The following is a 12610-nucleotide window of genomic DNA, read 5'->3' as shown; positions in this document are numbered from 1 at the left end:
ACAAGGCAATAAAAAGTTTTCCAAGTACTCTTCCATCTTGTTCCATTACTGGCAGATAGCCTGTTTGTTTGAAAGTTAAGTGAAGTCAGAGACAGTGGCTGAACAGTTTGGTGGCTGAAATATGAAGAATGGTATAATTTTGATGGAGGAAAGTGTAATCCTTTAACTAGCATGTAGCATTTATACTATAGAAGAACCAGAGATTAAGAAAAAGTGAGAAATCTGTGGGCCAGCAAAGTAGAAATAGCTGCTGGTAGCCCTCATATTTCTTGAGGGAAGGGTGTAAGAGAAAGGACTGTTGTGGTTTAACCTGGCAGGCAGCTAAAACAATCACACAGCAGCTGGCTCACTCTGCCTCCCCCCAGTGGGATGAGAGGAGAGAACTGAAAAGGAAAAGGTAAAACTCATGGGTTGTGATAAAGACAGTTTAATAGGAAAGAAAAGGAAGAAGATGATGATTGTAGCAATGCATTTTGAGAAACGTGAGTTTTGTGGCCCACCCAGATTTATTTCTGACCCACATATAATCAGGCCTGGGGAAGTTAGCAGAGACATGTCGATATGCAGTAACAGGAGAGCAGATGTCTGTGAGAACAGGAGCTTGTAAGAAACAATCAATGAGATAATGTGGTGGTTTAGGCCTGGCTGGAGGCCAGACGCCCATCAAAGTCGGTCTATCACTCCCCTTCTTAGTTGGACAGGGGAGAAAATATATATTGAGAGGCTCAGGAGTCAAAGTAAGGACAGGGAGATCATCCTGTCATCAATGACATGGGCAAAACAGACTCAACACAGAGTGAAGGAAAGAAAACTCTACTTTATTACACTATACTAGAAAGAACAGTGAAACTGGATTCAGGAGAAGAACCAAATCTTAAAACAAATGCAACCAGATCTTAAAACACTTTCCCCCCACCACTCCCTTAGCAGACTTCCCTTTAGCCATGATTTTGCTCCCTTCTTCCCTCCGCTCGCAGCACAGTGGGGCAGGGACTGGGAAAATGGGGTTCTTGGTTACTTCTTCATGAGCTGTTTTCCTTTTCCAGATATTAAAACACCTCTACCTCCTCCCCACCCCTGCTCCCTTCTTAGCAGACTCCACTCTGGTCATGATTTCACTCCCTTCTTTCCCCCCATTATGGCACGGGGCAGGTAGGGACTGGGAGATGGGGGCTTCAGTCAGTCCCTTGCAAGTTGGTTTCCTTCTGAGCCGGGGAGGGTGGCATTCATTCCACACCCTCCCCCTGCTGCACCGTGGGGTCTCACCCATGGGAGACAGTCCGACACGAACTTCTCCAATGTGACTTTCTTCTCCCAGGGCATTATCTCTTCATTCAGCTGCCCCGTGGTGGGTCACTGCTATGGTGGGCAGTCGTAAATCACAATGTCTCTCAGTCCCAGTCCTCCACGGGGTTACAAGCCTCCCCCCAGCAAACCTGTTATGGCGCAAATCTCTCTCCCTGTCTCTCATCCCTGTAGGTTGCAAGTGCTATCAGGGCTTGCTCCAACATAAGGTCACAGCATCTTCTCTATGTCTCCACTTGCTCCATCCAGCATGGAGCATCTCCATGGGCTACAGGTGGGGTCTCGGCCTTTTCCATGAGGACACCTGCTCTACCATGGGTTTTTCCATGGGCTGCAAGGGGCATCTTTCTCTCCGGCACCTGTGCCACCTCCTCCCCTACCCTTTCTGGCCTTGGTGTCTGCACAGCTCGTTACATCTTCTCACTCCCTTCTCTGGTGGCAAAATGCAGCTTCTTCTGGGTTGTTTATATATATATGTGATTCTCAGACATGCTGTGACTATCTCTTGGCCACAACTTTGGTCTTAAATTACACTTTGGGGCCGTGGAGGATTCCAGCAGCTCCTCACAGCAGCCATTTTCTGCACCCCCATTCTCTCCTAGCACCCAACCATGCAAAACTGAGACATTCCACCCCTCACCTCTGTGAATCACATATATGAGAATATATTTCCCAACAGAAATTCTCTACAATTATCACACTACCCAGCTCTGTTCAGTCTTTTCTGCCCATTCCCTCATCCATTAGTGTCCTTATTTCAAATGCCTTGGGCCCCATGTTGAGTGCCAAAAAAGACTGTAATGGTTTAGCCCTGTATGGAGGCCAGATGCCCACCAAAGTCAGTCTATCACTCCCCTTCTTAGTTGGACAGGGGAGAAAATATATATCAAGAGGCTTAGGAGTCAAGATAAGGACAGGGAGAGATCATTCTGTCATCAACAACATGGGCAAAACAGACTCAACACAGAGTGAAGGAAAAAAACTACAACAGATAAGAAACTGCAAGAATGTTAACAACTGCCTTAAAAAGGAACAATATGACTGTGTATAGTCTTAACCAATTATTAGCAATGTAAAGTGGGTGAATGGAGCATCTAACCAATAGCAATGTAATGTAACTCGTGTGCTCATATAAAAACCTATATAGGCTGTGTGTGTGTTTCAATAAACGAGCTCAGCATTTGATCACGTTGATCCCAGTTGAGTCTGCAAAACTTAAGCTCCATGCAGATGATGATGACTATGACAACAATTGCAACAATGACAGTAACAATAAGTGATAACAATTATAATAATAAAATAAACAAAATGAGTGATGCACAGCACAACTGCTAATCACTTGGAACCAATGCTCAGCTAGTATCTGAGTCATGCCACCTCCCAGACAATCTTCCAGTTATATATAGTGTATGTGGTATTGAATACAGCCTTCGGCCATATGGCCAGATATTTTGGCTGTGCTGTGTCCCACCTTCTTGGACACCACCACTGTCTCCTTGGCAGACTACTATGGGAAGATGAAAAGTCCTTGACTGCTTAACAACAATTAAAATATGGGTTATCAACATTATTCTCATCCTGAACCTGAAACACAGCACTGTACCAGCTGCTAGTAAGAAAATTATCCTAGCTGAAAGCAGGGAAACTTGCTAGGGTAGCGTCCTTCATTATATAATTTCTGCAGATGAAATGTCTTTTGCTCACCTTTGAGTAAATGACTATTACTGACCCTGGACTCCCATACTATTAACAGCATTTCTGAGATTATCTTGGCTAATTCAGAAATGGGAGGGATAAAAAGGTTATTTTTCAAGGTCAAGGGTAAATACAATTTCCAAGATAAAGGGGTGTTTGATAGCAAAAAGCTGGAGCTGGAGCTCTGCAACTTTCTGGCAGTTGATGGATCACGTATTTTTGAGTGTGGCTCAGTGTTCTTTTTGGATACATCCTCTTTCAGAACTAAGTGTTTTATAGTGCCAATCTGCACTTAGTGTCATTCACTCTGTGTGGTATGTTACCTCTGTGCTGCTGGAACAGATTGCTGAAAAGAGCTGGCAACAGGAGGAAGGCAGGCTTCCATTAGTTTAAAAGCAGTTATTTACCACACAGTCAATTGGATATCCAGGTTTCAAATCCTGAATATATCTAGCTTAGATTATCTAGAATACTTTAACACATCATTTTCCCAAGCCTTAAACACAGGAAATTTGCCTGATCTTCATTATTGAATTCATTGTGGAATTACAGTAGTGAAGGGGCTGAAATAGCTTTAATGGCACAGAAGAAAATGAGGCTTGAGGCATGTATGCAACTCTTTCCCTTCCGTGGGGTCTGCTAGGAAGAACTGCAGATGCCTTTCACCCAGCAAGGAGAGTCATTTGGCTTTCATCATACCTAATGAAAATTAACACACAAAAGAAGTATTTTCTGTAGAGATGGTTAAGAGGGTTTTTTTTTTTTTTTTTTCACAGAGCTTTTGCAATGAAACATATGATGAGTTAGGAAATAAGCATTGAAAGAAAGTAATCGTTGCTCCTGTTTTGTCTAGTTGTAGTAATATTCATAGAAGTAGTAATACAATTTTGTATTTCAAATGCCGGGTTTTATTTTATATCTGCTTATAATCACAATCAGATATTCATGGCTTTCAATCAGTGAAGATGATTTTATTGACAATATAATTTTTTTTAAAATGTCTCTTTATTGAGGTGGGGGTGGAGAAGATCTTTTTTCCTTTCAAAATCTTGAGCAATTTCCCTTTTAACAGACAGCAGATATTGACAAAATAGTTCAGTGTAGAATAATGCATGTTGTTTGGTTTATCAGAAGCTGATGCATGTCTTTCTGCTTGGAAGCAATTTAAATTTGCTCACTATCTAACTAGAAAAATTGACCTGACACAGATATCTCAATACTTAGGGTTTGAGCCTCGGATACTCTATAAGAGTTTAATTTAGTCATTCTAACCACTACTTGGGAACCTGTATGACACACATGCTGCTTAAGCTACGTCTCACTGGAGCACAGCTAGTTGTATGTAGTTGCAAATGAGTGTTTAAATACAAAAATATTACAGATGGCAAGGTCTCCAGTCATGATGATCTACTGACATGCACACAAAAAAATGTCGAGAGAGGCAATATCCTTTTTCATACAAACAAGATGTGGTTAAATAAGAAATAGCAGAGACTTGCATTCAAGCAATGTTTTCTTAAATTGCTTCCAAGGGTCCACAAATTATCTATTTGACTATAGGAGTCAGTCTCACATAACTATGATCTTATTACCATGCAAGCACTATAATAGTGTTTGGAATGTATCCTGTTTAAATGTGTACCTTAATGTCACAAATACTATGTTTATTTAAACTATCAAGAATATTAAACAATTAGTGGGAAATGTATGAAACCTGAATGGTTTTATAAAAAAATGGTTTTATATAAAATGTGTGGAAATAATTGGAAAATGAGAAGAAAATATGGCATAACGTGTGTTGAAGATGACTGACTTCAATCATGTTTTGATAAAATAGCTGCGTTGCTTTTCTTTTGGACTGAAAAATGTGATGGACCTACTATCTCTAGTACTCTAACTAAAGCATAAGCAGTATGTTGCTACAAGGCAGATCACTAGCTGAGATGGTGATAGTGGAGTTCTCTACTGCAACTATGATCCTACTAATCTGAGTGTAGACCTGGCCGGTACAGAAGTTTGAGTACTGTGAGTATTATGCCTTTCCCATGGATTTGATGTTCAACCTGTCAGCTCAACACTATGAGAACCAATATTTATTGAGTTGTCCAAAGAGAGAAATGCATAAAATGTCACTTCATTAATGATGCTGTCTTATTCAATACAATCCCTACTATTTGGGAGCATCTGTTTTCCTGCAGAACACTTGCTAAACCAAGACCTTTCAAATGAAGCTGTAAGTTAACTGCCTTTCAGCTTCCTGGACACTCTCAGAGCTAATCTGACTTAAAATAAGTGTGGGAGGCAATAGTCAGATTCCTGTTGCTGATCTAATGCCTTTTTCTTTTGAAATGTGAAGAAAAAAAAAAGAAATAAGGTTTTCCAGGCTCCTCAACAAAGAAACTGTTTTTGAGTGGCCTGTCCTTTTGAGTGCAGCTGACATTTTTGTGCATTCTGTAAGAAAATATTTAAGTTCAAGCAGCCTCTTGAAAATCTTAATGCAACTTTTAATTTTTTTTTATTTAAATATTGCTTTATTTTAATAATATTTTACGCTTATTCATCAGGTAGCTCTGGGCTGTTCTAAAATACCTTACAGTGTTGCTGCATACATTGCATTAATTTCTATTTCTATTGACTGACAGCAGCAGTCAATCTATAATTTTATGTTAAAAGTCATAGAAGTAGGCTGCTGCTAAAATAGTTTTCTACTGTTCTTCTGGCTTTTTAATGTTTGTGCATCAAATGCATCACGGTTTATGTGGTATTACTTTTAAATGTGTTAATCACACAAGAAACTGCATGTAGAATTGTATGGGGTTGGAAAGCACCTTTAAAGGTCATCTAGTCCAAACCCCCTGCAGTAAGCAGGAACATCTTTAATAGATCAGATTACTCAGAGCCTGACCTCGAATATCTGCAAGGATGGGGCCTCCACTACCTCTCTAGGCAACTTGTTCCAGTGATCTACCACCCTCATATTGAAGAATTTATTCCTAACATCCAACCTAAATCTACCCTTTTCTAGTTTAAAACCATAACCCCTTGTGCTTTTGCTACATGTCAGTTCTTCCCCCGCTTTCCTACAGACACCTTTCAGGTATTGGAAGGTCTCTATAAGGTCCCCTTGGAGCCTTCTTCTCCAAGTTGAACAAGCCCAACTCTCTCAGCCTGTCTTCATAGGAGAGGTGCTCCAACCCTTTGATCATTTTTATGGCCCTTGTCTGGATGTGCTCCAACAAATCCATGCCTTTTTTTTGTTGAGAGCTCCAAAGCTGGATGCAGTATTCTAGGTGAAGTCTCACTAGAGCAGAGCAGAGCAGAGCAGAGCAGAGCAGAGGGAAAGAATCACCTCTCTTGAGCTGCTGGCCACACTTCTTTTCATGCATCCAGGATGTGATTGGCCTTCTGGGCTGCAGATGCACATTGGTGGTTCATGTCTAGAGGTTCATCCGCGAGTACACCCAAGTCCTTTTCCTCAGGGCCGCTTTCCAGCACATCATCTCCAAATCTGTATGGATAACTGGGATTGTCCAGGCCCAGGTAGAGGACATCTAACTGTTCTTAGCAGAACTGCCATTTGTATGTGCCAGAGGAATGCTTATGTAATTTGATAAGCTTCTCTCATCCTAGAGTAGAAGTGCAGATGAATAAACATGTAGCAATACATTAGCTTTTCCAGTTTTGGGGGGTTTGTTTTTTTCTTTTTTCTTTTCTTAGGCAATCTGTTCTGCTGTGGAAAACTGAAGTCACTAAGTACTTAAATGATGTATATGATTTTTATGCTAGTACACAAAGATTATATAGCATGAGAACTCAGTAGTAAGGTTATTCTGAGAGGTAAAGTGTGTTACCATTTGAGGAGGAGTATGAGAAGACAGGGATAGTGTAGGCAGTAATCAGGCTTGAGTGATGGAGTCAGACGTCTAATCTGATTAGTAGAAACCTGGATAAATGTTGTTTTCTGTGCACAGACATGTTGTTCCTTACCACCCTGACATCTAAAACCTTTATACTACACCTATAAAATACTCTCTGTCCTAGCAAACAACTGGAAGGATGTATAACCTATTCGTCCCTTTAGGTGGGTGGAAAGTGGAACTAGTCTCTGGCAAATTGTACATGCAAAGTCTGGTTTACTGCACAAATAAAATTCATAATAATTGTGATTGCTCTGATTAGTTGGAGCATTAAATTGCTTGGTTTCATGTAGTTGAATTTTTTCTTTTTCTTTCATTAGTTACAAACAAATCAAATATACTTCAAATCAAATAATTAATTTGATTTGTAATTATTTTTTTTTGCATTTATTTAATGTCAACTCAGGAGACATTTTTGTAGCTTGATATGTTTAAAATTTACCATCAGCTCTAAATTTCAGGAGCTCTGTCTAAGAAAAACCTTTTTCTTCCATAGAGAAAGAGGAAAGAGAAGGGAGGGGCCATAGAGCTTTCTCAGAAGCAGGGAGTGCAAGGATAAAAATTGTATGTGCTGTTAATTGTGGAGGGAATAAACAACCACAAATATTTAGTTCCGACAATTGCTTGAAAGGCTTCTTAGAAGTGCCTGAAGACAACCACTACCACCCAGTAATTCAGGTCAAGATTAAATGCAAGTCTGGATATATCACAAATTTGAGTAGAAAGAGCTTTATCCATGAATGAGTCAATGTTAAGAATTTCCTCTCATACTGCCCTTCTCTCTGTACACCCAAATAAATATCCTTGTCTTTTTACTTTAGATGTAAGGTTATGGACTGAGAAACTGTAGCCGAGATGAAAACAAATTAGTAACCCCACTTATCTGTCTCCTTTTCTTCTTTGTTAACTGCACTTTAGAAACGTGGGTATGTTTCATAGCAGATTGTGGTGGTTCAGCCCCAAGCAGTGGCTAAGCACCACACACAGCTCCACTCTTGGAGGAGAAACACACAGAGCCTCCATGGGCTGGAATAAGGACAGTTTACTGACAAAATCACTGTGAAAGGAGAGCAATAACATCCCAAGCAAATTTCACTTACACCTGATGATAACACAGAATACCTTATTGACCAAATGATAACACAGTACTGAATCAGGCTAGGACCTACCCAACACCCCAGGCCCCAAGAGCAATCTTCCCTGACCAGCCCCTCTTAAGGGAAAGTGATGTCAAGTGGTGTGGAAAATAGCCTGGGCTAACTTAGCTCACCTGTACTGGCTGCCTGGGGAGGTTGACTCTGGTCTGGCTGGAACCAGGATATTATCCACCCCTTTTTCCATACCGTCTACGTTCCCAGATCTTACGTTTTCAGTTGATTTGGAAGGTTTATAACATACCATTTATCTATTATTTAGTCTGTCTGACACAGAATGATTTGTTATACAGCAACAATTTAGCTGCTGTCCTCACCTAAAATTAAATCCCCTTGGGGTACACACTGGACTTCCCAATCCTTTTGCATTATCACCAAGTGCACCCAGGTCCCAGAGCAAAAGCAGTGCCATGAATGGATTTGCCTTTGTCTAAAGCAGGAATAAGCCAGACTATCTTTCCCAACAGGATTTTCACGTGCACTATTCCCTTCTACAGTATGTGGGAGTTTTGAGTGGGCAGGGCCAGCTCAATTGGTAGACCCCTGGAATTAACTAGCCATGTGGCTTTGGCTAAATGCATATCCCAGTTTGTTAGGGTTCTACCACCCATTGCTTTTTGCATAGTTTTTAGCAGTTCATTGTACCTCTTGATTTTTCCTGGAGGCTGGTGCATGGTAGGGTCTATGATATACCCATTCAATGCCATGTTCTTAGGCCTGGGTGCTATGAGTCTATTCTAGAAATGGGTTCCCTTGTCCGACTCAGCTCTTTCTGTAGTGTTATTTCTTGAGCAGGTCCCTTGACCTGACTTGGCTTGATAGCAAAACCAGCTTTTAGCAGAATTCGGATTATTTTCTACCCTTTCTTAAAAGCTTCCTCTGCTGTATTGCCCCATACAATCATGTCATCAATATACTGCAGGTACACTGGGGCTTCACCCTGTTCTAACGCACTCTGGATCAGACCATGGCAGATGGTGGGGCTGTGTTTCCACCCCTGGGGCTGACAATTCTAGATGTACTGGACTCCCATAACAAGTGAAAGCAAACTGTGGCCTGCACTCTGCTGCCAAAGGAATTGAGAAGAAACCATTTGCAATGTCAATTGTGACATACCACTTGGTTGCTTTTGACTCTAGTTCATACTGGAGTTCTAGCATGTCTGGCACTGCAGCACTCATAGGCTGCATGACTTCTTTCAGGCTACTACAGTCCACTGTCAGCCTCTAGTCTCCATTGGACTTCTGCACTGGCCATATTGGACTGTTGAAAGGTGGGCGGGTTCTGCCAATCAATCAGTGTTGTAGTTTCGTGTGTCTGCATTCTGGTGGAGAAAGGGCAGGGGGCGGGGGGCTGCAGGGGTGTTTTTTGAAAGAAGCAGCTAGAAGCTTTCTGTGGGCCCAAGAGAGTAAAGACCAAATCAAGGCCAGAGTTGATGTTGACCAAGGCCGAGCCAATCGGCAATGGTCACAGTGCCTCGGTGAATCCCATACAAGAAGTAAAAAACCACAAGCATCTGCATTTTGCCACCAGAGAAGGGAGTGAGAAGATGTAAGAAATTCTGCAGACACCAAGGCCAGTGAGGATGGGGGGAGGAGGCGCCCCAGGTGCCTGAGAGAAAGATGCCTCTGCAGCCTGTGGAGAAACCCGTGGTGGAGCGAGTATTCCTCCGCACCCCATGGATAAAGATGAGACTCACATGCAGCCTATGGAGAGGGCCCATGCTGGGTCAGGTGGAGTCAGACAGAAGATGCTGTGACCTGCACTGGAGCAAGCCTCTTCCAGCACTTGCTGCCCATGGAGAGAGACATACACACCATGATGAGCGAGAGATCCGTCCCGGATCAGGTTTGCTGGAGGGGGTTGTGACTCCGTGGAGGATCAGGCTGGAGCAGTGTGGGCTTGAGAGACTGAGAGACATTCTATGAGTCTATGACTGCACCCCATAGAAGTGACCCATGCTAGGGCAGCTGGTGAAGAGCTGAAGCCCTCTGGGAAAGGACTCATATTGGAGGAGTTCGTGGAGGACTGTCTCCCATGGGTGGGACCACACACTGGAGCAGGAGAAGAGAGTGAGAAATGCCCCCACCCCAGCTAAGTAGGAAACCAACTTGTAAGGAATTGACAGAAACCCCTATTCCCTGCCCCTCCCCATGCCACAATTCAGGGGGGGAAGAAGGGGGAGAAATCACGACTAAAGTGAAGTCTGCTAAGAAGGGAGGAGTGGGGGGAGGTGTTTTAAGATCTGGTCGTACTTCTCATTATCAGACTCTGGTGACACTGGGTGTGCAGTGCAGTGTAATGAATTAGAGAGTTTTCTTTCCTTTATTCTGTGCTGAGTCTGTTTTGCCCATGACGCTGTTGTGGAATGATTTCCCCCTGGACTCCTAAGCCTCTCAATATATATTTTCTCCCCTGTCCAGCTGAAAAGGGGAGCAATAGAGCGACTTTGGTGGGCATCTGTTCTCCAGCCAGGGCCAAACCACCACACCCAGTCTGTTATGGCCAGTGTGTTGGCAGATGATGGTGGTGTGCTCTGCACAAACTTATGCCACATGGGTTGGGAACATTGGACTTCATCAGGATTGGTGGGCAGCTGCAAACTGTCAGGACCGTAGTTAACGATCTCTCATATGGCTAACTCCCTCAAGTACTGAATACCTCGTTCCATGGTTGTCCACTTGCCTGGCCAATACACAATGTCTTCAATGAAGAGCTACCTTTCCCTTACACTTGGTAGAGGGCCTGGGGCTTCTTTCCAATCACCTTGTCAATGCCTCCTTCTCTGGACAGGGATCCCAGCTGCTTGGCATCCCTGTCCTCTAATTCCAGACTGCTGGCCCTGTTGTCCCAACATCAGAGTCGCCAGGTGATGATGTGCTCCCCTGGAAGGGGGCTGCAATCTCTTCTCATGTCTCTCAGCTCACTCAAGGACAAATACCAGGTTATAACCTGTAGTATTGCCTCTTCTTCAGGTTCTTGCGGTGGCCCTGGTTCATTATCATCTTGCGTAATCCAGACTGATTTCTTTGTGTATTTTTTCTTCTGTATAGGGGTGACTGATATCGTTAATGGCTCAGCTACAGTGTTGGCCTCTTAAAGTTTGAATACTCATGGTGCCTGTTGTAAGGATTCTTTCTGGCTCAGCTACAGTGTCAGCTTCTGAGGTTTGGGTAGCCACAGTGCTTATGGATCAGTTTTTCTTGTCTAGATATTTGCTCATACCCTCCGATACGTCATGCCACCCCTGACCCTTTAGCCTCAGGGAAGATCTCTTGGCAATATTCTTGAAACAGTTGTTGGTAACACATAAGACCAGAAAGATTCAGGAGAACAAGCAACAGGCACATACTGATCTGAACACCCCAGGGATAGTCAAAGTTCTTAAAAGATACTGTAACAAGCCTGAAGGAACAAGGGGAGGAGAAAGCATCACACCCCCTACCCCCTACCCACCCCCCCCACCCCCCAATCTTCCCCCTAAATTGAGTGTGATTGTTAAATCATGTTGAGATATGTTGCCCAAAAGATGGAAATGGCAGAAATGCCACATAAAAATATCTTGAGGCTCACAAACATAGATAATATATCATAATAAATTGATATGACACTGTATAACAATTAGAAACCTGACTCCCCTCCCCAAGGTGATAAACAAGAAGACAAGGATTGCAAAAATGGGATGTGGACTCATATACCAGACCCAGGTGATTGAAGAAAACATCATCCTTGCCATCACCTCTTTGAACAACATGATAAACTTTTATCTCAGCTTTTTAAATGCAATTGGATCAGATCTACTGTTACCCCATCCCTTTGGGCCCCATGTTGGGTGCCAAAAAGGAGGTGGTTTAGCTCCAAACAGTGGCTAACCACTACACACCACTAAGCAGAGCCTCTATGGATTGGGATAAGGACAGTTTACTGACAAAATCACTGTGAAAGGAGAATGGTAACAGCTCATGGCAAATGTCACTTACACCTGGTGATAACTCAAGTACCTTATTGACTCAACAATAACACAGAGTACTGCACTGTCTAACTCAAGGAGCCAGCTGCACTCATACTGCCCTGGAGGCACCCATGAGCAACCTTCCCCTGGCCAGCCCCCTCATGGGGAAGTGATGTCAGGTGGTGTGGAAAGCAGCCCAGGCTAACTCAGCTCACCTGTGCTGACTGTTTGGGGAAGTTAAGTCTGGCCTGGTCAGAACCAGAACAGATATTCAACGTATCTGAAAGTCTAGCTCAGTTAAAGCTTACCAAACAACTAAAATGGGGTTTTTTTCCCCATTTACCACAGACTTCTCTTTCCAAGTTTTTTATCCAGTGGAGGGGAGATTTCACAGTATGTAGCTCTTAATAGAAGTTCAGTTTGAAGTTCTGAAGTCCCTATTGAAATTGCAGTAGCACTGGAATACCCTGTATCCCCACTTCACTTGGAAATGTTCCTAATCTTCAAGCATTTAAAAGATGCTAGTTTTTATTTTCCTTAAGTCTTTTTTAGGTTGCCTGTGTTGCTGCAGGCAGATAGAGCATTAC

The sequence above is a fragment of the Gallinula chloropus genome, assembly GCF_964237585.1.
Source record: "Gallinula chloropus genome assembly, chromosome: 2".
Lineage (NCBI taxonomy): Eukaryota > Metazoa > Chordata > Aves > Gruiformes > Rallidae > Gallinula > Gallinula chloropus.
Note: the sequence above shows the minus strand (reverse complement) of the source record.